Source organism: Saccopteryx bilineata, chromosome 11 (assembly GCF_036850765.1).
Source record: "Saccopteryx bilineata isolate mSacBil1 chromosome 11, mSacBil1_pri_phased_curated, whole genome shotgun sequence".
NCBI lineage: Eukaryota > Metazoa > Chordata > Mammalia > Chiroptera > Emballonuridae > Saccopteryx > Saccopteryx bilineata.
In genome coordinates, this window is record NC_089500.1 from 21,479,572 (window position 1) to 21,506,118 (window position 26,547).

General features: G+C 48.8%; 1 protein-coding gene across 1 annotated transcript in view; it reads left to right on the forward strand.

Annotated features, from left to right (window-relative positions):
• Nucleotides 1–12,945: 12,945 nt before the first annotated feature.
• The window catches only part of ZBTB7C (zinc finger and BTB domain containing 7C), a 333,977-nt gene continuing 320,375 nt past the window's right edge, over nt 12,946–26,547 (forward strand). The window contains exon 1 of the mRNA XM_066247012.1: nt 12,946–13,086. The gene's annotated coding sequence lies outside the window, so the exon portion shown is untranslated. The remainder of the gene's footprint in view (nt 13,087–26,547) is intronic.

The window sequence follows — 26,547 nt, forward strand, 5'->3', positions numbered from 1 at the left end:
GAGTTGATGCTTCTTGCTCCTCCCTCTTCTCTCTCTCTCACTCCTCTCTCTCTAAAAATCAATAAATAAAATATTAAAAAAAAAGAATCAACCAAAAAAAAATATACAAAACATACGTGTTACCACTTTATTTTTAAGTGTACATTTCAACAGCATTAAGTACATTCACAACATTGTACAATCATCACCACCATCTCCTTCCAGAAGTCATTCATCATCCCAAACAGAAACTCTGTATCCATTAAACAGTGACTCCTCAATCACCCCTCCCTCTAGCTCCTGACAAGCACCATTCTGCTTTCTGTCTGTATGAATTTCTTATGTTAGAATCTCATGTAAGTGGAATCATCTGGTATTTGTCCTTTTGTGCCTGACTTATTTCACTTAGCATAATGTCTTCAAGGTCCTTCCATGTTGTGGCTCATGTCAAAGTTTCCTTCTGTTGAAAGGCTGAATTGCCCATTATGTGTGTAGACCCATTTTATTTATCTGTTCCTCTGTTGATGGACACTTGTGTGGCCCACCTGTTCTTTTTTTTTTTTTTTTTTACAGAGACAGAGAGTCAGAGAGAGGGATAGATAGGGACAGACAGACAGGAATGGAGAGATGAGAAGCATCAATCATTAGTTTTTCATTGCAACACCTTAGTTGTTCATTGATTGCTTTCTCATATGTGCCTTGACCACGGGCCTTTAGCAGACTGAGTAACCCCTTGCTCGAGCCAGCAACCTTAGTTCCAAGCTGGTGAGCTTTTGCTCAAACCAGATGAGCCCACACTCAAGCTGGCGACCTCGGGGGTCTCGAACCTGGGTCCTCGGCATCCCAGTCTGACGCTCTATCCACTGAGCCATCGCCTGGTCAGGCCCCACCTATTCTTTTTAAAGAAAAGCATTTCTGGATAACACACTGAGTCCAGGGAGATCAAGAGAAGAATAAGCATCAGATCTCCAAGTGCATGGGCTCTCTCAGGAGCCTTCCACTTTAGGAGGGACAGAAGCCAGAGGGAAGCAGAGGACAGAGGGACTAGTTTGTGGGGGCTCCAGGGCAAAGGGTCATCGCCTCAGGATGCAAGAGGGGGTGGGGTGAGTGTGGTGAGCACAGAGCCAGGAAGCAGGCTGTGGGCGTGGCTCCCAGCTGAGGAAGGAGGGTGAGGGAGGAGGTGAAGCTTGTCAAGGAAAGTGAAGAGATGGGGTAGTGATCTTGCTCTTGGTTCAGAAAAGGAAGAACAAGGCCCTGGCCGGTTGGCTCAGTGGTAGAGCGTCAGCCTGGCGTGCAGGAGTCCCGGGTTCAATTCCCGGCCAGGGCACACAGGAGAAGCGCCCATCTGCTTCTCTACTCCTCCTCCTCTCCTTCCTCTCTGTCTCTCTCTTCCCCTCCCGCAGCCGAGGCTCCATTGGAGCAAAGTTGGCCCGGGCGCTGAGGATGGCTCCATGGCCTCTGCCTCAGGCACTAGAATGGCCCTGGTTGCAACAGAGCAACGCCCCAGATGGGCAGAGCATCGCCCCCTGGTGGGCATGCCCAGTGGATCCCGGTCGGGCACATGCAGGAGTTTGTCTGACTGCCTCCCCGTTTCCAACTTCAGAAAAATACCAAAAAAAAAAAATAATAATAATAAAGAAAGAAAGAAAAGGAAGGACAGGAAGGAGGGAGAACAAGAAAGAGAAACACGAGGGCGAAGGAGTGAACGTGAACACGTGCTATGAGTGGTGAATGTGGCCGCCGCAGAAGGAACCAGGGTGCAGGGACTGAGGGGATGTTGGTGGAAGGTGAGGACAGAACCAGCTACACCATTTGCAGGACCCGGTGGAAAATGAAATGCAAGGAAAATGCAGTCAAAGGTACCGAAATACATAACCTTTTCCTTTCTCTGTGATCTCTCCCAATATATTTTTTAAAAATTTACTACTTAATATCATTATAAGTAAAAATTCCAACACTTAAATTATTAGCATGAATTTTGTCATTCATCCTTATATTGTGCCAGTTATGTATTAATACTTATTGTTTTTATTGTAGGAAAATAATACAGTCTAGAACATAAAATTTACTATTTTAGTTATTTTTAAGAGTCAGTTTAATGGCATTAAGTACATTCATATTGTTCTATGACCATCACCACCATCCACCATGAACTGTTTTCATCTTGCAGAAATGAATAAAATTTGTATCCATTAGAGTAGCAACAGCCATTCTATTTTCTGTCTCTATGAATTTGCCCACTCTATGTACCTCATTCACCCACCAAGGGACCCCTAAGTTACTTCTACCTTTTGGCTATTGTGAATAAGCAAAGTCAGTTTTAAATGCAAATGTAAAAGCAATGAACTTATATGCAGAATCACCAAAATTACCTAATTCATATTTCCTACCTCAGACCATTCATTCATGTGTATTTTATTCTGACCACAACAGAGGACACACTGAATAAAACTAACTCAATTCTCTTTATTTCACTTGACATGCACACCTACCTCCCCTTCAATTTACTGACAGGCAAGGAAGGAAGGACTTAAAGGAAAAGGAAGTTGGGTTGCCCTTTCTTTTATGTCATCATTTTTCGCATTAGTGGTTAGCTAATATATATATATATATATATATATATATATATATACACACACACACACACACACACACACACACACACACACACACATACACATAAGTGCCATTGTCATCTTTCTGTATTTAATGCAAGTTCTGGTTTGAATGGAAAGAGTGGCCTCCCAGGCTGTCAGCGTCGCTCACTCAGTCAGAGCTGTGGACATGGAACATGAACACAGGACTTCTGCAGGCCTACAATGTGTGGGAGTTCAGCCCGATTCAAAGGAGGACAAGGTGAGGGTGTCACAGAGCCAAACGGTGAGCACAGCCCATGCAATATGCTAATGGGACATTAAAGAGCAGAGGACACAGGTATTCAGCATATCTCTTCTCTCACATCCATCAATTTGTAGCAGGAATGGAGGCAGATGTACTCCCACAATTATAGAGAAGAACCAAGAATCCATGACTTTTAGGCCCATTTAATGTGAAAGAGCCCCATGAAGCTCTATGAACCTGAGCAGGTCAGGGCATGCAGCTGAGCCCGAGAATGCTCAGGAAGAGGCCAAGGCATCCTTAAGAGGAGGGAGAGTTACAGTGAAAACTCTCTGTTTTAAATAAGTGTATGTAGGCCCTGGCCAGTTGGCTCAGTGGTAGAGCGTTGGTCTGGCATGTAGAAGTCCTGGGTTTGATTCCTGGTCAGGGCACACAGGACAAGCGACCCTCTGCTTCTCTACCCCTCCCCCTTTTCTTTCTTTCTCTCTTTCTCTCTCTCTCTCTCTCCTCCTGCAGCCATGGCTCGGATGGTTTGAGCAAGTTGGCCCGGGTGCGGAGGATGGCTCCATGGCTTCACCCCTGGCACTAAAATAGTTTGGTTGCTGAGGAACAGAACAGTGGCCCCAGATGGGCAGAACATTGACTGGTAGGGGACTGGCCAAGTGGATCCTGGTCAGGGCACATGCGAGAGTCTGTCTCTTTGCTTCCCCACCTCTCACTTAATTAAAAAAAGTGTATATAATATGCTTTAGAAAGTTTTCTTTCTAATGTATATAATAATATGTATGCATTTTAAGTTCTGATGGCTGGAGGGTTAAACTTTAAATTTCTAGAAAACCTGCTCTGTGGCATACCACATACATAAGATGCTATTGTAGCTCTGGCAGCCTATAGAATGTGTTTAAGCTCTAGATAATTGCAAAGATAAGCACTAGGGGAGCATGGGCGGTATCTCTCACTTCTGTACAACTGGTGATACTTGGTTTAGATACATGTTAGGTGGCAGGTAAATTCTTGTTGGCAGGCTGTGTATGGCTTGGGGAGCAATTTGAAATACTGTGTACCTGGTGGCAGGCCTCGCTAGTGCTACCTACATTTGGAACTGGTTTTCTCTAAAAGCTCACAGAAATGTAAACTAGACATCACAACATTAAGGAGCATGGTTTACTCTGTGTTCTTCCAAAAAATTATCTATAATACATTTTTATTAAATGTTAACTCTAAGAAATTATTGTTGAATGAATGAATGAAAAAGGTCAAGTGAAGATAGGAGACAGCAACTCTGTCAACAATTAGGGTTTCAATCCCCCCCCCAAACATAAGTGTCTTAAACTGTATGGTGCTTTCCAAGGTAAAGTTCTAGGATTCAGTTAATATTCATAAATTCAATTAAGATTGTCACGGCTTGATAAGAGGAAACGAAGCACATTTATGTAATGTGGAGATACATTTTTACCAGGTATTAAACCAACAGTGTTGACAAAATGGAAGAGTAAATGGCAGGTAGAGAGTCAGAAGACACATTCATTCATTGACCAAGACTACTAGATGCCTATGTGTGCCAACATGCTAGGCACAGTGTGGGTTAAATTCGAAATCATGATCCCTAACTTCAAGTTATTAATGTGGAGACAAGTTGGAGACATATGAATAAAACTATAAAAAAAGGCATTATCGCCTGACTTATGGTGCCACAGTGGATAAAGTGTTGACCTGGAATGCTGAGGTCACCAGTTCAAAACCCTGGGCTTACCTGGTCAAGGCACATATGTGAGTTGATGCTTCCTGCACCTCTACCCTTCTCTTCTTGCTCCTGTCCCTTCTCTCTCTCTCATTCTATCTCTCACTTTCTCTCCTTTCTCAAAAGTAAACAAATAAAATCTAAAAAAAAAAAAAAATTAAAAAAGGCATTATCAGACACAATATTATTAAGAATAAGATTACAGGAGAGACTATGAGTGCCCAGAGAAGAAATGGTGCCTCTGGGAGCCAAAGTAAGTGTTGATATCACATAATTCCTGCTTGTCTACAGCCAGGATGGGTACATCTGCTTCTGCACTCCATGGAGGGGCTCATGGAGTCTTTTAACCAATCATTCATTAAGCAAAATAGTCCTTGAGCACCTACTAAGTCCCAGACACTGTGCAAGGCACTAGAGATACAAAGATGATCCAATAGAGTCCTATCCCCAGATTGCTCATATGGTGATGGGGCAGTCAAGGTAATGGAGGGCAGTGCAGTGTGGCAGTCTGGGTTGGCAGACATAGCTTCATGGTGCCTGGCAAGGACCCACTGCTGCTGCCTTTCCTAACTGGTGACAGCATGTTTCCCATTGTGTCCCAATATGGCCTCAGCATCCTTCTAGACACAGCAACCAGACAATTGCTACCCATCAATCAGACCTGGCACAAAATATGGAACCTATTTGCTTCCCAGGCAACAGTGGTTATAGTAATACTGCACTCATTTGCTAGGGGAGCACAGAGAAGCAATTGGCTGGCACTTTTTGGTGAAATTTGAATAAGAAGTCATGGAGTGGATACAAATCAAATGGACCTCAGAGGATAAGTAGGTTAGAAATTGCTAGCTTCCTGTTCACTTCCTACACTGTTGCTGACTTATTTGCAACTGGGAGAAAAGATAATTGTCCCTGGGAAACATGACTTTTTTTGGAAATGAGAGTTGCTCAGATCAGGACCCAGATGGGAGTAGCAGAGTCCTAGAAGGGATGGAGCCTTGAGGTGGAGAATGAGGCTGGGCCAACCTGTTGGAGAAAGTCCAGGTCTCTGGGCCAACCCTGGGTTTTCTTTGGCAGAAGAATGTCCAGTCTCTATGTAGCCGGTGCCAAGCAGGCCAGGCACAGTGAGCTCATGGTTCCCCGAGTCCAGGAGCTGGAGACGAGGGTGGCGGGAAGTGAAGGGCTGGAGATACCTCTAATGGCTTCAGGCTTGCAGCAGGCAGGGCACCAGACCAATGGAGACAGGAAATATTCTGGGTTTTCAGACATTGTGTCATATGATTGTTTATTTGGGAAGAGGAAGCCATGCAGGAAGCATTGGTGCCCCATCACCACCTCGGAGAGAGAAATCCAGCTGGGGCACGTGCACCCCTCCACACCTACAAGCCCGTGGGCACACATACACAAAGGCCAATGTCCCTCATCATCCACGCCACTGCTCCCCCTCCATGCATGCAGGTGAGGAGAGTGCCATGTTCAAAGAGAAAAAACAGAGCTCCAGAGCCCTGCCACCTACCTTTCTACTTAGCTTTCTCTCCAAGGGACCCCGCTCTTCTGTCTCTCTTGGACTAGTTATGACTTGCTGAACCTCAGTTTCCCCATCTGTAAAATGAAGGAAAGAAAACTCCTTTAACTTATTACTTGAGAAAATAGATAGAAAAGGGCTGTGAAGAGCAGAGCAGCTCCATCCACATAATGAGTAAATTTTGTCTTTATCACAACCATGCAGGATTGGAGTTATGGAGTCATAGCGTTCCCCCTTCCTGGAGGCTCTCAGTGAGAATCTGTTCCATGTTTCTCTCTTAGCTTCTGCGTTGCCAGCACTCCTTGGTGTTTCTTGGCTTGTAGATGACTCATTCCAATGTCTGCCTCCATCATCACATGGCATTACCCTCTATGTGTCTCTGAGGTCCAAATTTTCCTCTTTTATAAGGACACAACTCATTGGATTTAGGGCCCAGATAATCTAATATGACTTTACCTTACCTTGATTACATCTGTAAAACTCCTATTTCCAAATAAAGCCACATTCACAGGTTTCAGGTGGACATGAATTTAAGAGGACACTTCAACCCAGTATCCAGGGATTTGGCCAACATGGAAAGAGATCGCGTTCTAGGAATGCAGTGTTGACAGGCTAAAGGGTTTCAGAGAAGACATGGCTAGCAAATGTATTGTTTTATGTTCATGCTATATCATTCCACATGGTAAAGTTAATATGATCTGAAAATGAATGATTGTTTACATTTTCCTGCATACTCTGGGTAAGACTTAGATTTGAGGTCCCCATCAATACAGCACAGGGACAACTTTTGAGAAGTGTTTTTCATGAACTGCAGGATGGATGATTCAATGTAATGAGTCAGTGGTATTAAGGAACTTCAGGGGTAATGACAGCCATATTGTTTCAATACAAGTAGGTTCTAAAGAGACATGATGTTGTGACTTATCAGATAACAGGTCTTCAAGCACAGTTCTTGGCTTACTGCTCCCCAAACCCTTGGAATTTCCTAAGTGTTGACAGAGACAAAAGTGTCTTCTGTTAATAATGTGACTTTTGGACCCCACTCAAGGATGAGGACTAGTTGCCAGAAGAACCTATCTTATGCTTAGAGGTTTAGAACTTTCAGTCTCAAGCCCTGACCTCTGGAGAGGGGAAAGGGGCTCAAGACTGAGTTCAATCATCAATGGCCAATAACTTAGTCAGCCATGAGAACATAATAAAGTCTCCATAAAAACCTGGGAGGACCCCTTGTTGGCCCTTTTTTCAGAGAGCTTCCACGTTGGGGAACAGTTCTAGGTGCACCATGCAGGGTCCCAAGTTCCACAAGGACAGAAGCTCTTTCATTTGGGACATCGCCGTATGTGGCTCTTCATCTGGGTGTTGATTCATATCCTTTTATATCCTTTGTCATAAATCAGTAATCCCGTGATGAAACGGGATTCTTGAATTCCATGAGTTGTTCAGCAAACTAATCGAACCTGAAGAGGGGACTGTAAGAACCTCTGACTTATAGCCAGTTGGTTAGAGGCACAGGTAACAACCTGGGCTTGTGATTGGCATCTGAAGCCGAGGGTGGCTTTGTGGGACTGAGCCCTTAACCTGTGGAATGTGATGCTATCTCCAGGTACATGGTGGCAGAATTGAAATGAATTCTTGGACACCCAGCTGGAATCCAAGAATTGTTTGTTGGTGCGGGGAAGCTTCCACACACACGCGAGAATTGGGTTCAAGATCCCTTTTCCCAGTGGCATGATGCTGCCTTTCCTCAAGGTGGGAGTTTTAACTAAGAACAGTGCACTTGACAATAGTGAACAAAAAAGAAAATGAAAAGATGGTTTTTAGACTTGAACAGGAAGAGATGGTGCCTGGACTCTATGAAGAATCTTTATGTGCATGGCTAAAACAATAAATAAATATGTAAATACCTCTTCTTTACCCATTATTCTATGTCTTCATCATTAAGTCACTAATACTTGACATGGGCCATGGTTGCTGTAATGTATTTTAAAGTGAAATTGTTTATGTAGAGAGGCACTCCGGTACTGCTGTTTGCCTGGTGCCCTGCACATTCTGAATAAAAGCAATTCTCTTCTCCTGCACAGACCCTGAGGAGGGTGAGGGCTCCTGATTTAATCATCTCCTCAGGATAGAAGCACAGCTCTGACCTGGCACCTGGCTAACTAAGGGCCCAGTGAGGGCCCTGGCTCAGTGATAGGTCACTTCCATATTCTCATGGTGGGGGGATGGGGTAAGAAGACTGTATTAACTCAGGGACAAGAGTTATGTAATACTATGCCATTTTGCAAAATTTGAGATAACTAGCAAACTGTTTTTCTGATCCTCATAGATTTAGACTGAATCATCCTTGAGAATTGTCCTTGGAAGTTGTGTGGGAGAAGTGTGCATGTGTACACACTTGATTCAACAATTATTCTCTGAACAATTGGGAGAATACATAGGCACAGAGGCGACTCAGACTGCTAGGGAGCTCATGAAGGGGGCTGAACTGAACTGGGGCCCCCACCTGCCCTGGCATGCTCAGCTTTGCAGCCATGCTTGGGATGCCAGTGGCCATCATTCAGCAGCCCAGTTGGTGACTACTCAACTAACCCACAGTATTACTTTAGAGGCTTGGGAAATGTATGTTTGGGGAGGACGGGTTAGGGGCTGGTTCTCCTGTGGAGAGTTGCATCAAAGGGTAGCTCAACAAAGTGTGGGGCAAGGACTCCTGAAAGCTGGGGAGACCAGGTTAGAAATGGGGTACACCATGGAGGGACCTACCTAGAGGGTTGAGCCCTGGTTTCTCTCCCCTAGAATATGGGGAAGTCCTACCTTGTGCACAGCTTCAAGCTGTCCAGTCTTACATTTAATTCCCACAACTCTTTTTTTTATTTATATATATATATATATTTTTTTTTTTAATTTTTTTATTTTTTTGTATTTTTCTGAAGCTGGAAACGGGGAGAGACAGTCAGACAGACTCCCGCATGCGCCCGACCGGGATCCACCCGGCACGCCCACCAGGGGCGACGCTCTGCCCACCAGGGGATGATGCTCTGCCCCTCCGGGGCGTCGCTCTGCCACGACCAGAGCCACTCTAGCGCCTGGGGCAGAGGCCAAGGAGCCATCCCCAGCGCCCGGGCCATCTTTGCTCCAATGGAGCCTCGGCTGCGGGAGGGGAAGAGAGAGACAGAGAGGAAGGAGGGGGGGTGGAGAAGCAAATGGGCGCTTCTCCTATGTGCCCTGGCTGGGAATCGAACCCGGGTCCCCCACATGCCAGGCCGACGCTCTACCACTGAGCCAACTGGCCAGGGCCTAATGGGGTTATTTTCTGATGTAGCTAATACACCTAACCTACTGAGCACCGTAGCTTAACTTAACCTACCTTAAACATGCTCAGGAACACTCATATCAGGCTACAGGTGGACAAAATCAACTTTCTGCTTCAAGTCAGCATCATAAGGGAATATTGTACTGTATATCACTAGCCCAGAAAAAGATCAAAATCCAAAGTACAATTTCTACTGAGTGCTGGACACTTTCACACTGTTTTAAAGTAAAAAAAAAAAAAAAAATTAAGTCGGAACACATTGTATGTCAGGGACCGTCTATAGCTACACCTACGTACAAACAAGCAAGTTGCAAATGAGTCTTATAAATTCATTAGATCTCTGTCCTTATGTGTTTCCACACTTCACCATTCTAAAATGACTTTTCATTTATTCATTAATCTCTTAATGAGCACTTACTAGGTGTTTAGTGTATGTTAGGCACTGAAGACACTAAGATGGGGAAGAAGCATGAAGTCTTGTGGGGAAAAAATAATTGAACAGAAATTATAAACACAGTATAATAAGTGCTGTCATTAAAATGTTAACAATGCATGTTTACAATAGCCAAGATCTGGAAACAGCCCATGTCTGTCAGTGGACGAGTGGATTAAAAAGCAGTGGTACATATACACAATGGAGTACTACACAGCTGTGAAAAAGAAGGAAATCTTACCTTTTGCGACAACATGGATGGGCCTGGAAACTATTATGCTAAGTGAAATAAGCCAGGGAGAGAAAGAAAATTATCATATGACCTCATTCATTTGAGAAATCTAATGAACAATGTGAACTGAGGAGCGGAATAGAGGTAGAGGCGAAATCAAAGGGACCAGAGGGAAAGCAGACAGAGGGAAAGGGGATGAGAAGATGGGATCAGAGAAGGGAAAGAGATTAGTGAAATTATATATACATAACACAGTGTTATAGAAAGCAGGAAAGCAAATCCTGGAGGGAAGGGGGGAAGGTGTTGGGGGGTGGGAGGCAAGGGGGATGTCGAGGGGAACACGGGGGTTGGGAGGAGATATATTCGGTGGGACACTTGAATCTATGTAAAACAATAAATTAAAATGAATAAAAATAAAAAAATATTAACAATGCAAACCATCCTCATCCTGATTGCTCTTAAATTTGTAAGTTTTGTTTGTGGGAAGCTTACTGTCTGGAACACGGAATCCTCCTCCTATAACTCATGGCATGGAAAGACATTCGACGACTTATAGCTATGGAACATCTTCTCTGAACCAGTTGTGCCTAGAGACAGAAGAGAACCTTTCTGAGTTAGAGGCATTTCTACTTTAGTGCCCCTATCTCTCTTTTCTCACCCCCATGCATTCCTACAGTGCCTTGCTATTCCAGGGCTGGGAATCTCCGAGCACTCCCTAATGCACCCCCCTGCCCAAGCTCTGGTTTAGAAGCCTGACCTTGTCAGCTGGGTCAGCAGTACTCCAAATGACTGAAGACCCTTTAATGAAAGGAAACTAGACAGACAACCTAATTTAGCAGGGAGACAGACAACTTAATTTGGAGGGAAGTGGCTTCCAGGGCTGCTGAGAGCAAGGATATTATTTTGCCACTGGAAACTCGGACAACTTGGAAGACTGACATCCTGAATCTGAAAATCTTAGTTTCCAGGACAGACTTCTTCAGACTTGTACACTCTTTTGAACGGTTTTGGTAGGTGGTTGTTCGAACTTAATGAATCACATTTGTTTACTAGAAAAAGCCAGACCTTTCTGGAAAAGGAAACAGGATGGCACAGCTCTATGTTCCAGATCCTCTCTCACTGTGTGCCCAGCTTTGCGTTGTCATGTCCTGTTCCAGAGCGTTTTCCCTTGCCTTTGAGGCTCCCAATGGGTGGTGCCTTGGAGTGGTGCAATTATTACACGAATGAATGAAACGATTAAAAAATAAACCCTTATGAGCGACACGGGAAGAAGTGCCAAGCAAAAGGTCTACAAATTTATTTTTGTGAATTTTGTAAAAGAGGTCATCGATTATCTTCAACGTTAAAAGACACTACTCAGTCTGCAGCAGCCCCGCTGCAGTTCCATTAGTGGATGGTCAGAATGGGGACAGGAAGGAAGGATTAGCTTTGTCTCCTGTCTTGGGCGCCGCGGGGCTCAGGTAAGTGCAGCCTGGAAGGCAAACTTTCCTGCGTCTGCGAGAGGTAGCCTGGAGAGAACCCGCTGACATCGAGGGTACAGTTGCAGATGTCGTGCCAAGGTGAGCAAAAGCCTATGTTTCCTATGTCTGCAGGAAGCGCGGAGGGGTGAGTTGCAATAGGGTAGAGGGGTAAACCAGCTCCTGTTTGCCCTCGCCTGCTGGTGGACAGAACATCTGCGTTGTCTCACCCGCGACCGCTCACGTCGTCCCTCTGGGGCGGAGACTCCCTTCTTCTCCCCTCGGAAGGACCCTTTTCAACGTCTGTCACGGCTAAGCGCTGCGCGTCCCAGAGAGACGTGAGGTGTCCGCGGGGCGGGGCTCGGCGATGCGGGGAGGATGCAGCCCTCTGGGAGCCCGCCCTTGGCTGCGGAGCTGGGCGATTGGGTGCGTTGGAAGGCCTCCTTCTAGGCTGTCCCGCGTGGGAAGGGTGTCCCCGAGCCGGTCCGTAGCGCTCAGGGTGCGGGGTGCGGGGGATTCCCGCCGGCAAACTGCGAGGAGAACCCCACGCCCGAACGGCCTTCAGTGCAGGTTGCGCGCAGGGATTTTGGCGCCCTGGAGTGATACAAGCCTAGTTCCTCGTGTCGGAGAGCTGTCTCCCTGAGCTTGCTGGAATTCCGAGAACACTGGGGAAACTTCTCGCCCCCACTCCAAGCTCCTCACTTTACGGTGGTGAAGCAGTTGCTGAGTTGTTTTATTTTCTACCTTCATCGGACTCTGTAAAAATAGCCGTGCGCTGGGACGACCGAGCCAAGCCCTGCTGCCCCGCTGCCCCGAGCCGGTGTTAAAGTAAAAATACCCGGCGGTCTGGAACCTGTGCTCCGGGCGCCGGAGGGTCCGGCCGGGCCGCAGAGGGCGTCTGGAGACCGGAGAAACGGCGGCCGCCTGGCCCCTTGCCTCGGCCGGGGCTGTCCCTTTAAATCCTGGAGGAGGCAAAGAGAAAAAAGGAAAGAAAGAAAAAAGACGCGGAGCCCCGAGCGGCTGGTGGCTCTGCCCGGCCCCCCACCCCGCCCCCGCGCCGGGGTCCCGCCTGCTGCCAGCCGCGTCTGGAGGTCCGGGGCGCCCCCCGCAGCGCCGCCCACCTCCACAGTTACTGTCAAAATAGAAATTAAGCGGAGCCGAGGAAGAGGTAGAACCGCAGCAAGTGCATGTGTGGCAGGGCGAGGAGGGGGCGGGCACGAGGGAGAGGCGACCACAGACATCCGGGCCCTTCAGCCCAGTGCGCCCCCCGAGCGGGTGGCGCGGGCAGCGCGGGCGCCCAGCGCGGGGCGCGGGGCTGACAGCAGCGGCGCGGGAGGCGGGGCGCCGGGAGGGCGGGGGCGCGGCGCGGGGAGGGAGGAGCTGCCCGCGCGCCCGCGGCCGCTCCGCTCCACACCCGCCAGCGCAGCCGGGCCACGAGACTCTGACAGCCGCGCGGCCCGCGCTGTTCGGGCGCACCGGACCGACAGACAGCGGCAGCGGCGGCGAAGGACGCGAGGACCGCGGCCCCGCGCCAAGTGCGGGAGGCGCGCGGCTGGGTCTGGCGGCGCGCAGAGGTGAGTTGGCTTCGCGCGCAATGCTCGGGCACCGGCTGTGAGTCTCCCTTGCACCTTAGCTGCCGAGGCGGGCCGGGGGTCGCGGGGCTCCGTGAGGGTAGCTGTGCGTCGCCACCGCCGGAAAGCGATGTCAGGGGGCTGTTGCTAAGAGGCCGGCGGTCCGCGCGCCTCGGGGCATCGGCGAGGGCGGGGCAGGGGCGCCCCAGCGCGGCCGGTAGGAGGCTGGGGGCTGCGGTGGCTATTCAGGGGCTCCGTGCGGCAGCCATGCAACGGGAGGAGGCGGAGGTGGGAGGGAGGGAGGAGGGGAGAGCAGCGGAGAGCGAGCCGGAGAGCGGGCGCCGCGCCTCCTGGCTGGCACCGCGGCCCGGAGCGAAGTGGCGCGCGGGGCTGGAAGGGAACTTCTGCGGGCGCATGCGGCCCAGGGCTTGGTGGCGCCTCTCGGCCGGGGCAGAGCGGGCCTGTTGGCAGCCACAGGTGGTTTCTGCCAAAAGTTTTACCACACATCTGTCGGGAAGGCGCGGGAGCATTTTGGAGGGTGACGGTTTCCTGAGACTACGATACCCGCACCTCACGTTGTTTTACCTTGAAGATTAGAAAAGCGGCTGGAAGTCTGGAATCCAGCATCTCACAATGTGGCTCAAGGGCTTCCTGGTGGTACCTCCCCGAGGTGGCGCCCTTGCGGGACCCTAAGACCCCTGCTGCTGTTTGGAAGTTGCGGAAAATGGGCGCACGCAAACGGTTCCTCCGCGCCTCGGGAAAGTTAAACCGAGGCCAACCTGTCGTCCGCCCGGGGCAGCGCAGGGTCTCTTCCTGGGGACTGCGCGCGTCTTAGCTCAGGGTGTGAGCATCTCGTGCTCCTTTGAAAGCGAATCGTCTCTGGCCGTTGTGCTGCTTTGTTATTCCGGCTGGTTGTCTGGTTTCATTAGGAAGAGGACCAGGAGGAGCCAGAGAAAGAGCGGATCGAGAGCAACTCGCGTTTCCTTTGAAACCAGCCGCATGGGATGGTACCCAAGCCCAGGCGTCGGGGGTCCAGGGCCGAAGGGCGCCGGTAGTCGGTGGGGTGTGCTGACTGCCCGCAGAGCTTCCCAGACTACTCGCAAGGCCCGAACTGGGTTTTCTGGAGCATCTGGGACAGAAGGGGAGAAGGGCGGGAAGGGAAGACAGCTCCGAAGAGGTAGATATGCTGTGGTCAGCTCCGGGAGAGAGTCTCCGAGAAGGCCTGTGGTTTGGCCTCGTTCCTCTTTGGCTGGGGTGAGGAAGCCAGGGTAGCGAGGTTAGAACCGCCCCGGTAGGTCCGTCCTGGCTGAAAGAAATCATTTTCTCCGCAGTGGGTCTGATACCCAGGTGTTGCATGTCGGCACAGAATGCCTGAGACTGGAAACACTCAGGCCTTCATTCTGGCTGGTCCTGCTCCCACTCCCTACTCCCCCGCCTTAAGAAATCCCTGAGCAGAAGTGTGCCCTTTCTTTAAAGATGCCCACAGAGTTTTGAAGCTGAAAAAGACCCTAGATATTAGGAGTGCTCATTTCACAGATGAGCAAATTCCAGGCCCAAGGAATAAAAGTGAGCTGTCACAGTGTTAGAGGCCCAGGGACACTAGACTTGACATCAGCCTCTCCTGGGCCAGGGTGCAGAGAGATCCCTCAGCCAGGCCTCGAAGGACCTGAGGTCAGAAGTGACACCTACACACCCAGGTCCGCCCAGGGCTCATTATCTGGTACTTTCTGTGTCCATGTGCGCTGGCAGATATGGTGTATTTCCAGGCCTCTGCCCCTGGCTTAAACACATCAGGACTGGCGCTGCACATTCCAGTCTGACACTACCCCAACTCTTCCTGCTCCCTCCTCACCCCAAAGTCCTCATACTCCTTTTGTAACATAATGGGGCTTGATTAGCCAAGACGAGTCTGCAGCTCGTCTCACTCTGAAGCACCCACTTTCTGTAGGATGCCAGAACTCTGTTTTGCTGGTAATTAGGTTTTACAGATAGTTTTGAAAGGAAGCCCAATTCTGGATCAATTACACTTGGACACAAATGCTGTGCTGTTGTGGATACCAAATGAGAAAGATGAGCAATTATCTGGGAGTGTTGGAATAAATGTTGTTATGAGTATTTGACACAGCTATTAAGACATCAATGAGTGGGTTTTCAGTAAATGTTTTTTATGTTGTATTTTATTGAGCAAACAAAGTGTCTTAATTAAAAAGAACTGGGAGTTAGCCACTTAGATTTTAGCCACTTGTTTCTTACCAGTGTGTATAGGTGGGAAAGATTTGAATAATAAACAGAATGAGTATTGAGATAACTCCCCTCACCCCCACCCCCAACCAAAACATCCGAGGGCAATGCTTTTCCGTCAGTCTATAATGTCATGAACAGTCCAGCGGAATCATGTTAAACCAAAAGACGTCTGGATGCGGTGGGTGCGGTATGTGTCAATCTGTATTAGTCAGAAGTGACTTGTAAGAGAGTATTTTGTAAGTTTTACTGCTTGCAAGGGCATGCAGTATTAAGATTTCAAGGCTAATGAAATGTCAGTGAGTATAATTCTGTTGTTGTGAACAGATTAGAATCAATGGCTGTGCTTGGGGCTCACATAGAAGAAACCAAGATCTGATATCAGAAAGATATACAATGTTACATTTTGACAGTGCCTTTCACTTTTATGCATGCTCATCTCTCCACTTCCCTAAGGACTCCGCAGTTCAGCTATTTGTCTGGGTTACAGATGCGGAAACTGAGGCAGGGAGAGGGGAGAGTGTTATTTCTATAGTGGCATTCAACGCAGCTTGGGTTTCTGGGTTGACCAGGGAGCAAGAAGCCTTCTAAAAACATTGCCTCTTGCCCCTTGTCAGCACCGCAATTAAAAAGGGGTGTAGAGGTGTGGTGGGCTTCCAGTTATACCTCATGGGAGGCCAGCCACTCTGAGGGGGGCCCGAAGGACTTTCAGCACCCCCTCCTGTGGGTGAGTAGTTCTCCTCCCTCGCAGAGCAGGCTGTGGGAACCAGGGCTGGGAGGGACCAGCTGGCTGAGGCTGGGGCGGGGGTGTGGGATCCGTGCCTCTGTAGGGCTGGAGGAGTCCAGGCTATTTATAGCCCTCTGCCTCTCCTGGGAAGAGGATACTCAAGGGTATGGAAGCATCCTCGGTGCTGACTACCCATGATGGCTGTGCCCCTCGGGAAACACCTGCCACCCGAGTTCACCGCGGGGTTGGAGTGACGGGTGTGGAGGGTCCTGCAGGGCTCCCCAAACTTAAGCGGTTCGGGTGGATTAGGATACAAGGACTTCCTGGAGCCAGTGTGTGCACTGTTCTCAGGCAATGACCCCCCCCATTTGCACAAAATGAGGGATGCCCTAGAAATCTCCCAGAGCATAACTTAAGAACATGCTAAGTTGGGGCTAGTTGGCTTTTCTGATAATGACAACAGTGATTTTTATGCAGGAGAAGATTCTGAAAGCGACATGTTATATGTGGTCCCTCTGACTCTGTGCTGTGCCATCTCCATGTGGTGCTGGTTGAGGAGGTTTGAGGGATGCAGTGAAAGCCCTTTCTCCCTCCCCCCAGACCAGTCCCTGATGGTTCCCCTTAACCTCCCACTCTTTAAACCAATACCAGCGTCCTCCTTTACCACCCAATAAATAGCAACTGCCACCCCACCAGTTACAACTTCATTCCTGAGACTGAGAATAGTTTCCCCTGGGTTGGTGGAATGAGGGAGGGTGGCAGAGGGAGCAGGGAAAACACTGAGCTTCTCTCTCTGTGTAGCTCCTCGGAGTAAATTAATCTACTTATGAGAACCATTGCAGAAGCTTACAGCAGGTCTTACCAGGGAGAGAAGACTTAAGCAGGCAGCTCTACATAGAAAGGTGGGCACTGGGCAGCTCCTGGTGAGCCTGGCACAGGCTTTGCGTGCAGAAACTTTTAAGGGCTGGGCTTGTGTGTTGCTCATTTCACATCCTCAGCACCCAGCACAAGGCCTGGGCATGGACAGTGTTTGCCGAATTAATGCCAAGGGTGGAGAACAGGTGGATGGGTGGATGGCAGTCAGGGTGCCATAAGCTGTGCTCCCTGGCAACGTGAGGGGGTGTCCAGAGGGTGAGGACATAGCAGCAGAGTGGAAGTGGGAGGAGACAGGTTGAATAGGCATTTTGAGAGCCCTGGGACAAGTTGATTGGCCAGTCCACACAACCAGAGATGCTGGGAGCACCCAGCCATGGGTCACCTGGCAGGGATGGAGTCCTTGTCTGTGGGCGGTCACAGCACAGTCCGGTCTCACAGAGCAGACAGTGAGTTCCCTTTATTAGCACAGATCGGCCACTTCTTTGCTGTGGTCCTGTTGGTACTTAGGGGCTGGCCTCTGGCTGCCTCTCTGCTCCCTTTCTATTCTCTCTACTCCACTTTCTTGGATCCTTTCAATTTTTGGATCCTTGGAAACACACCAAGCTAATGTATTTCCCCTGGGCTGTCCTCCTTGTCTGGAGTGCCCTTCCCTCAGCTTCCCCCTGGCTGGCTTCTCCTTGTCATCTAGATCTCAATCAGAACAGCATCCTGTAATATATTCTTCATGGCACCCAACTCCATTGGGGTTAGAGTCTCAATTCTCTTCTTGTTTATTACTTGTGTCTTCCACTAGAATGGAAGCTCCATGAGCATGTCCTCGACACTAGAACAGGGCCTGGCATATAGCAGTGCCCAAAGAAATAGTAGATGGTGAGTGGCTAAGCCAGTGAGTGCTTGGGGATGTATGAGAGTGAGCCAAGTCTACGATCATACCACCCTGAACTCGCCCGATCTTGTCAGAGAGTGGGTCAGCTAGGGGTCCAGTTCTTAGGATCTCCGCAGCCTAGAGCAGGAATAAAGCTTGCTCATACACACTCCGATGCGTAGCAGGAAGGGAAGGTGCTATTCAAGTGGGTATAGCCCAGGAGAGCCAGGGACAAGAGGTGTTAGCCCTGATTCCACAAGGCTGGTTGGCTTAGGTGGAGGGGTCTTCTTTCAGGTGTCATATTTAGAGCTGGAACCTCTGGCAGCTGACTGACCTCCAGGACTGAAGTTCTTCTAGCATGCTTGGCCTCTCTCTCTCTCTCTCTCTCTCTCTCTCTCTCTCTGTTTATTTACTTCTTTGGTGAGCAAGAGTCCCAAGCATAATGCCATCCTTGGAGAGTCAGGAATGCTGTGTTTTTCCACCAGTTCCATTCATTCGCAGCCTCCTCAGCACAGCTGTGGACAGCTGGCTGCTAGCGTGGATGCCAGGAGGGTTCTCTCCAGGGCCAAGGGGTACACTCAGCTCTGCAGGAACGGGGAATTTCATTTGTGTTTCACACCCTGCTGATTTCCAAACCCCACGGAAATGGTGCCTGTAAAAACAGATTCATGAGGAAATTAAAAAACTATTAGCATCCAGTTTACTGCTTATTTTTTTTATTGTAAAAGCAATCAGAGTCATGATAGAAAATTTGGAGAATATGGAAAGGTGTAAAATTAAAACAAAAAGCTGCTACAACATCCTGATTTTGGTGTATGTCCTTTCAGTCTTTTTTTTCTGTACCCACCAATGCCTATATCCATATGCACACACATACATGTACACACATGTACACATGTGTAAACAGAATTAGAGTTAGACATTATTTTCTAAATCTTTTAAACTGTGCCATCTTTTTTTTTTTTTTTTTTCATTTTTTCATTTTTCTGAAGCTGGAAACGGGGAGAGACAGTCAGACAGACTCCCGCATGCGCCCGACCGGGATCCACCCGGCACGCCCACCAGGGGCGATGCTCTGCCCACCAGGGGACGATGCTCTGCCCATCCTGGGCGTCACCATATTGCGACCAGAGCCACTCTAGCGCCTGAGGCAGAGGCCACAGAGCCATCCCCAGCGCCCGGGCCATCTCTGCTCCAATGGAGCCTCGGCTGCGGGAGGGGAAGAGAGAGGCAGAGAGGAAAGCGCGGCGGAGGGGTGGAGAAGCAAATGGGCGCTTCTCCTGTGTGCCCTGGCCGGGAATCGAACCCGGGTCCTCCGCACGCTAGGCCGACGCTCTACCGCTGAGCCAACCGGCCAGGGCTGTGCCATCTTTTAATAAGCATAAAGGTTTTCTTTTCTCTTGGGAGTCCGAGACATTCTTACTATGAATCATTGATATTTGGAAGAGAATGTATTTTCCACATCTCCTCACCAGCTGAGGTTTCAGCCAACTTTACCTTCTGTAGTTTGAATTAGGAAAACAGCCTCCCCTCCACCCCCAATGCATCAGGCGTGCGGCTGTGGGGAGGAAGGGCCGGGGAAGATCTCATTCTGAGAAGCAGGTAGGAAAGGGGCAGCGTGGAAAGCAGGTCTCTGACTTAAAAGTTCGATGGGTTTTTGGAGGAGGCGAGGTTTTGGTGGGGTCTTGAGGCGCTACATTCCCTGAGACAGGAGCTTGAGGGTGCCCAGGCAGGAGGAGCAGGCTGTGTGGACCTTGGAGTTAAGAGAAAGAAAACAGGCTTGACAGTCCAAGAGGAGGGGGTGCAGCCCTGCCACGAAATGGCAAGAGATGGAGACCCTTCAACCTGGTAGCTTCTCAGGATTCCAGGACAGAGTCCCAGGGGAGGGTGGGTCCTGGGAGAAGATGAGGCCCCACCCTGCCGTGAGGCAGGTACCATCCCCATTAGAAAACTGAGGCCCGAGAAGTTAAGGAATGGTGAGGAGCATGAGTTCAGGAGCCGATCAGACCTGGCTCCTATGGTGCGGCCCCTTTTTTGGAGTCACTTTGGGCAGGTTACTCAACCTAAGAGTCAGTTTCCTCCTCTAGAAATTGGTGAACACCAGCTTCCTCAGGTGGCTGGGAAAATGAGATGAGATATTATTATATAGAAACAGCACAGCTCTTTCGATACCTGGAAACCACTATTTTGTGAATTTCTATTACTCACCTGAAGAAAGAGGTGAGAGAACACCAAGGATTAGTGCTGAGAACACTTGAGCCTTTGTTTTATTTCTCTTCCTCCTCCTTAGGCCCCCACCGTACTTATGTCAGGGCCTAAACACTCAGCCTGCGAGAAGGATGACTGCTGGGAAGCCGCTGGTCACATGTAGGTAGAACTAAAGTCACCTGAGGGGTGCCACAGTCCTTCTCTCCTTCGCTACCTTCTTGAAACCATCCTGGGTCTTCAGAAGGTCCGTCTACAAGCCCGGCAGAGGCACACTGTTCACTCAGCCCGGGCACAGTGGCCTTTTGAATGGAAAGTGTCTGGCCACACAGAGAACAGGACACAGGACAGGCCAGTCTTGTTGAACTGAGTATTTGGACACTGAATTCCCAGGAACTGAACAGGGTAAGCAGCATATGCCTGGAGGACAGCAACCCAGCGAAAAGGTAATGTGAGCCTTCCACGTGATTTAAACTTTTCTAGTAGCTATGTAAAAAAAAGAACAGAAAAGAAAAAGGTAAAATAAGTTTTAGTAAGACATTTAACCTAGTATATCCAAAATATTACCATTTCAACCTGTGACACTAGTCACATTTCAAGTGCTTAGCAGTCCCCTAGCACAGTAAGGTGAGCTGGGGGCACAGGTCGGGAGGGCTGGCATTGGGGTGGGGGCCAGTGCTGCTTGGGGGGCTCTGATGGTGTGGGAAGGCAGCTGGGCCTCTTGGAAGGGGCGTTTCAAAATCACGCAAATTGGGGAAGAAGGAAAGGGTTGTAGGAACCTGACTTTCGTCCTGGCTCAGTGATAGTTGAATTGTGTTTTCCACTTTTATGGGCCTCAGTTTCCGCATCTGCAAAATGAGGTTGGATCATCCCTAAGGGCTATTCCGACTCTGGTGTTCTCTAATTCCTGAGTTGAAGATGTGGGAAGCAAATCTAGCCACTTTCTACTTTTGAAGAGGGTGGAGATGGGGCTGGAGAGAAAGTTCGGGCAGCAGAGAGGACTGCTGGGCCCCACATGTGAAAGCTTCTCTTTAGAAAGTCCTGTCGGGACAACTTAGAGAAACGTAAGCCTCTCGAAGAATGGACACTATCCAACCACCACCGTTAAGTTGCCTTTATCGAAAGGTATGTTTGCGGGGCGAGGGGAGCAGATAAGACATTCACTATTATTTTTAAAAAGTGACATGTTTTTATTGTTTTCAAATCCTGGAGCTTCCTCTTGTTCCTGGGTCATCCCAGATGGCTGTGAATGGCGGCCATAATAGAGGGGAGGGGCCCGCAGGAAATATTAGAACAAAAAAGGAAATATTTCAGCTCTGTCATAAACCGGCACTTGGCCTTCCCAGAGAGGATGTGGGAAGAGAGAGGGGAAAGCAGCAGGTGTGTTTGGAGGGAAGGGTGTGTCCGTGAATGTATTTTAAGCTCCTGAAGTCAGAGGCTCTGGTTTTATTGCACTCTGGCGGGGAGGGATTTGAGGCTTTATCTCCTTGGCACAGACTTCTGGGGAGGGGGTTGGGAGTGGGGGAGAAGGGAAACTCTGAATCTCGGTTTCAAGGGGTATCTCTTCTCTCTCTTTTTTTTTTTTTTGTATTTTTCTGAAGCTGGAAACTGGGAGAGACAGTGGGACAGACTCCCGCATGCGCCCGACTGGGATCCACCCGGCACACCCACCAGGGGCGACGCTCTGCCCACCAGGGGGTGATGCTCTGCCCCTCCGGGCGTGACTCTGCCCGACCAGAGCCACTCTAGCGCCTGGGGCAGAGGCCAAGGAGCCATCCCCAGCGCCCCGGCCATCTTTGCTCCAATGGAGCCTCGGCTGCGGGAGGGGAAGAGAGAGATAAAGGAGAGGGGGGTGGAGAAGCAAATGGGCGCTTCTCCTATGTGCCCTGGCTGGGAATCGAACCCGGGTCCCCCGCACGCCAGGCTGACGCTCTACCGCTGAGCCAATCGGCCAGGGCCTATCTCTTCTTTTTAAATTAGGTTCTCACTAAGTAACTAGCTGTGGCTACCTGAGGACCGTCCCCGGGACTTCCACATGCAGAGCCGACGCTCTACTGCTGAACTAACTGGCCAGGGCTACCTCAAACCCTTTTTACATGAGGATTTCTCTTTTATATTTTCTGAAACTAGATTTTTATTACTTTTTCACATATTGTTTGCTTTGAATTTTTAATTAATTTTTTCCCCCAAATAGGTCAATACTTACATGGTTTAAAATTCAAAAAGTACAAAAGGGTATTCACAGTGAAACATCTTTCTCTCACCCCATCTCTTAGTTCCCTTGCCCCGAGGCAGACACCATTCCTGGTTGCTGCGGTTTGAAGACATTGGTGCATTTGCAGGATACGTATATGTGTGTGCACGTACAGGAGCATGTGTGTGGTCAAGTTTTTCTACCCAAATGGAAGCACGTCATATATATCACATTTCACTTCACATTTTCTACCAAATATTATAATATGTCTTGGAGATACCTGACTATCTGACAATAAAGAGTATCATTTCTTTTGTTTGTTTGTGTTGGTGCCATGGATTCCATTGTAAGGCTATACCTTGACTTACCTAAGCATCCCTTACAGAGGGATATTCCTACTGTTTCCAGTCTTTTGTTTATACAGTACCCTTGGTTTTTATCCTGTGATTTTTAATGAAAGTAATCCTTGAGTTTTTTCGAATCTAGACAAATTGATAGCAGTCTGAGCTTGCTAATTTATTGTTTGCAAGATGCTTCAAAGAATACAATTGCTTAAAAGTAGAATAAACAATTTTTGCATTGTACTTCCTGGAAAACGAATCACGGAGTCGATGTTCATTTGTGAAACCAGTGTTTCCTGAGTTGCTACATTGTGCTTGGTGCTGGGCACTGGGCGCTGGCCCAGGGGGTGGCCTGGGGGAGCCGAGAAGAAAGGGCATGCAGCCTGGCGCTCATGTCCCGGGCATGGGCCTGGGGGCGGGTGGAGGGTGCCTGTCACAGGAGAAGAGGACATTTACAGTGGCACTGGGGGCAGCCTTGATGGAGGTCCATAAACACCACGGGAGTGTTGGGCCCTGTGACATGGGATGGCGTGCAGGGTGTCAGGGAGGGGGCTCTGGGCTGACTGGCATGTGTGAGTAGCAAGATTTCTTTTTTTTTTAAATAAAAAAACCTTTTTTATTGATTCTTTACACAGGATTGAGAAAAATATCCATTGTCCTTAGATACTATTATTTATTTATTATTACTGCTTATTGCATAGGGTTGGGGGAAGGATCTCAGCTTCCTCCAACATCCTTCTGGAATGAGACAGTGACCAGTGCTGGCTGAGCCATCTCAAGGCCTGAGACAAACAGCAAGGTTTCTTGACTACAGCTTGCAATGCCACGTCCTTGGTCCCTCTCAGCTCCCTCTCTGGGTCACTGCCCAAATGCAGAGCCCTCCGAAGGGCAGGGTCTGGGAGCCCGCTCAGTCAGGCAGACTGTGTGTCCTTGGTGTGTCCCTTCTGACCTTGAAGGCCGTGAGACTCCTCTTTATCCCAGACAAATGGGCTTTACTTCGGCCTGGAGAACAAGGCTCTTCCTCAGGCCATTCTCTTCTCAGCAAAATGGGCCGTGAGGGCCCAGCAGTCCTGTGGCCAGAGGGGCTGTGGTCGGTGGGGAGAAGTCAACCTACGATGTTGAAGGAAGTATCCTCGAGTGGCCTGAATTAGACACTCCTGGGCTTCCTGTGTGTACCGCTCCATGCTCTGCTCCTGGATGGAGGGGTGTCGCCCTCCCAGGAGCGCTGGCCCAGCCCTGGCAGCCTGCCCTCCGGAGCGCTCAGGGTGCTCCCCAGAAGCAGCCCACAGGCTGAAGGTGAACCTTCACCAGCGGGTTTGAAGGCATCAAACTACAGTTGCCGAAGAGCTGCAGATGGACCCAGGAAACTACCAGTCACAAAGCATCTTTGCTGCTTGTGTGTGTGTGCAAGGTGGGAAGCTGGGGTCCCCAGAGGACCCAGGCACACGGGAGCTCCCACTGCGTTTTCAGCCCTGAGGTGAGTTCTGTGGGGATCAGAGGAAGCCCAAGACACAGTCTTGACCTCAAGGATCCGAAAATCTATTTGGGAAGATGATGATGTTTATCAGACATATACTAGCCTTATGCGGAAGGCCTGAGTGATATAAGGGCTGTAAGACTTTAAAGAAAAGGGAGGCTGGCTGCCTGGAGTCAGCACAATGTGAGGCGCCCAACGAGGCTCAGAATGGGAGCTCCGCTGGAGAACTGACGTCAGTCACTCCAGCAGCTGCTCGGGGCAGGCACTGCTCGGCTGGGACGCACCTACTGGTTCTCACCGCAGCTTTCAGTGAGAAGCTAGTAGTTCCGTCATAACAGATGAAGAGTTGGGGCTGGGAATGTGTAGGTTAACTTGCTTAAGGTGACATGACTGCCAGGAGATGCAGAGCCCAGATTCCCGATCCCACGGTCTCTCCACTTCACCTGACCTGCCGCTGAGGCTCCTGGAGATGACTCAGGGAGGCATCCGCCTGTGCGGAGGCGGGGCAGTGGGACCACACGGCCTGTGTCGTGCTCAGGAGGCAGTATCCCCCAGCAGAAAGGCAGGCGTGGGAAGCAAGAGGAAACACATTGAGTTAAGGGGGAATTGACTGCAGAATTAATTGCAGCAAATCTTAACTCTCAGAAGCTTGATCCCCTCTCTCCAGTTCACTCTGGTGTGCTCAGTCTGGGATGCTTCAGAGGATGTCACCCTGTCTGTTTCAGCATTCAATGATAAGAATTTAGAAAGAGATAAACCCCTTGATACCAATGATTAAAAAACTATGTATTTTAGTCCAGAACAAAACTGGGGTGATTTTTATTCATTGTCCCATATCTCCTTCCAGTGGCATTTTAGGAAATTGCTTTTGGAACCACTTAAAGCACTGTTGTAAAAACTCAACTGCCAGCACAAAGGAATATCATGACTCTAAAACCAGGTAGTAAGCTATCCTAGCGGTGTGCACTTTGTTTTATAATTCAGAGCAGATGGATGATTCTTTTCTAAAATTAAATTTATTGGGGTAACATTGGTTAATAACATATAAACTTCAGGTGTGTAACTTTATAATATCTGTCTACTCTATTGTGTCTACTCTCTTTCCATCACCATGTATTTGACCCTCTTCATCCTCTCCCCACTCCTTCCTTCTGGATGGTCTTATACATACTTCAACTTGTATGAGAGCCACATGACTAGCTAACGATATTGTAGTTCATGGTCAAGGATGATAATTCCTCTTCGTTATACTCACTCTCTGTGTGGCGTGAGCCATCATAGGTGTTGTTATGGGTGGTGAATGGGCAGGGAACAGAGGAAGTCTCGGGTTTGAGGGCTTAGTAAATCCTGTGTAATGGTTAGGCTGGGAGATGTGCCGAACAGATCCAAGGACCCCATTCCAAGGAGTAAATTTGTATAAGTGGATTTATATTCAGCTTTGTAATTGCAGGGTTTCTCTGTCCTAGTACTAACTTACAAATAAATACAAGTCACTTGAACAGAAGAGCCCACCTGTTATTTTTCTGTCTGCAGCCCTTGGGAATTTGTGCCTTAATGAAGTATTAATAGATCCAAATCTCACCTGATAAGGTTGTGTCCAGCTCATGCTTCTTGCCTTGACTCTTGCAGAATATAGAAGCATGCACCCTGAGGGCAAGGAAAATACCTCCTGTTTCTGATTTAGCTCTGATGAGAGATGTGCCTGTGCCCATTTTGCAAATTGTCTCCTAACTTAGGTGGCAGCTAGTTTCCAGGAACTCAGAAGTCGTGCTCTCAAGCTGGGTGGTGCAGATGAGAAAGCAGAGGGCAGAATTCCAGTCCTTGCCTTGCCAGCCATTGACAGATGCAGGAGCGTGTGCTTGCTTTTGTCTACCTGGAGCCCTGGGTGTTTTTTCCCAACTGCTTTTGTGAGCGGGGGTGGGGTGAAGAGAAAGGTTGTAAAAGTGAATTATTTGATAAAATAATATTTCTGCTTACATTATAGAAGACGAAATCACGCTATGTTCTATCTTCGTTGCTTTGCCAGAAATTCCTCATGACAGATTCTGATGCACCAGATTGAGCCACCTTGCTGAGTGTCGCCTATTTGCAGAAGTCATTAAAAGCCATTGTTTAACCAAAGGCTTTTCTTTTCCTTCCTTACAATTTTCAAGACCCTACATTTGTTATGGACCTGAGTCAGCAACATTTCTATTTTTGGAATTTTGTTACCTTTTTTCAGATTCTGGACTGCTCTCTGCTCAGAAATGCCTTTTGCCTAGATTTGGGTTGCATGTCTGAAATAATCTTACCACAAAAGGATACATCTTTGTACCAGGACTCGGCCACCTGGGTGACCTAGTTCCCCTTCCTGCCTGCCTCATGGACAAACCGTTTATACCACAGTCAATCCCTGAGAAAGTAGCCATTTGCCAGAAAAGTAAGGTATTTGAATAGAACACACACACTCTCTCTCCCCTTCCCTCCTTAAATGGGATCATGGGTGAAAAGCACCCAGCAGAGTGGCTGTCACAGAGCCCCGGACTCAATATTATTGAC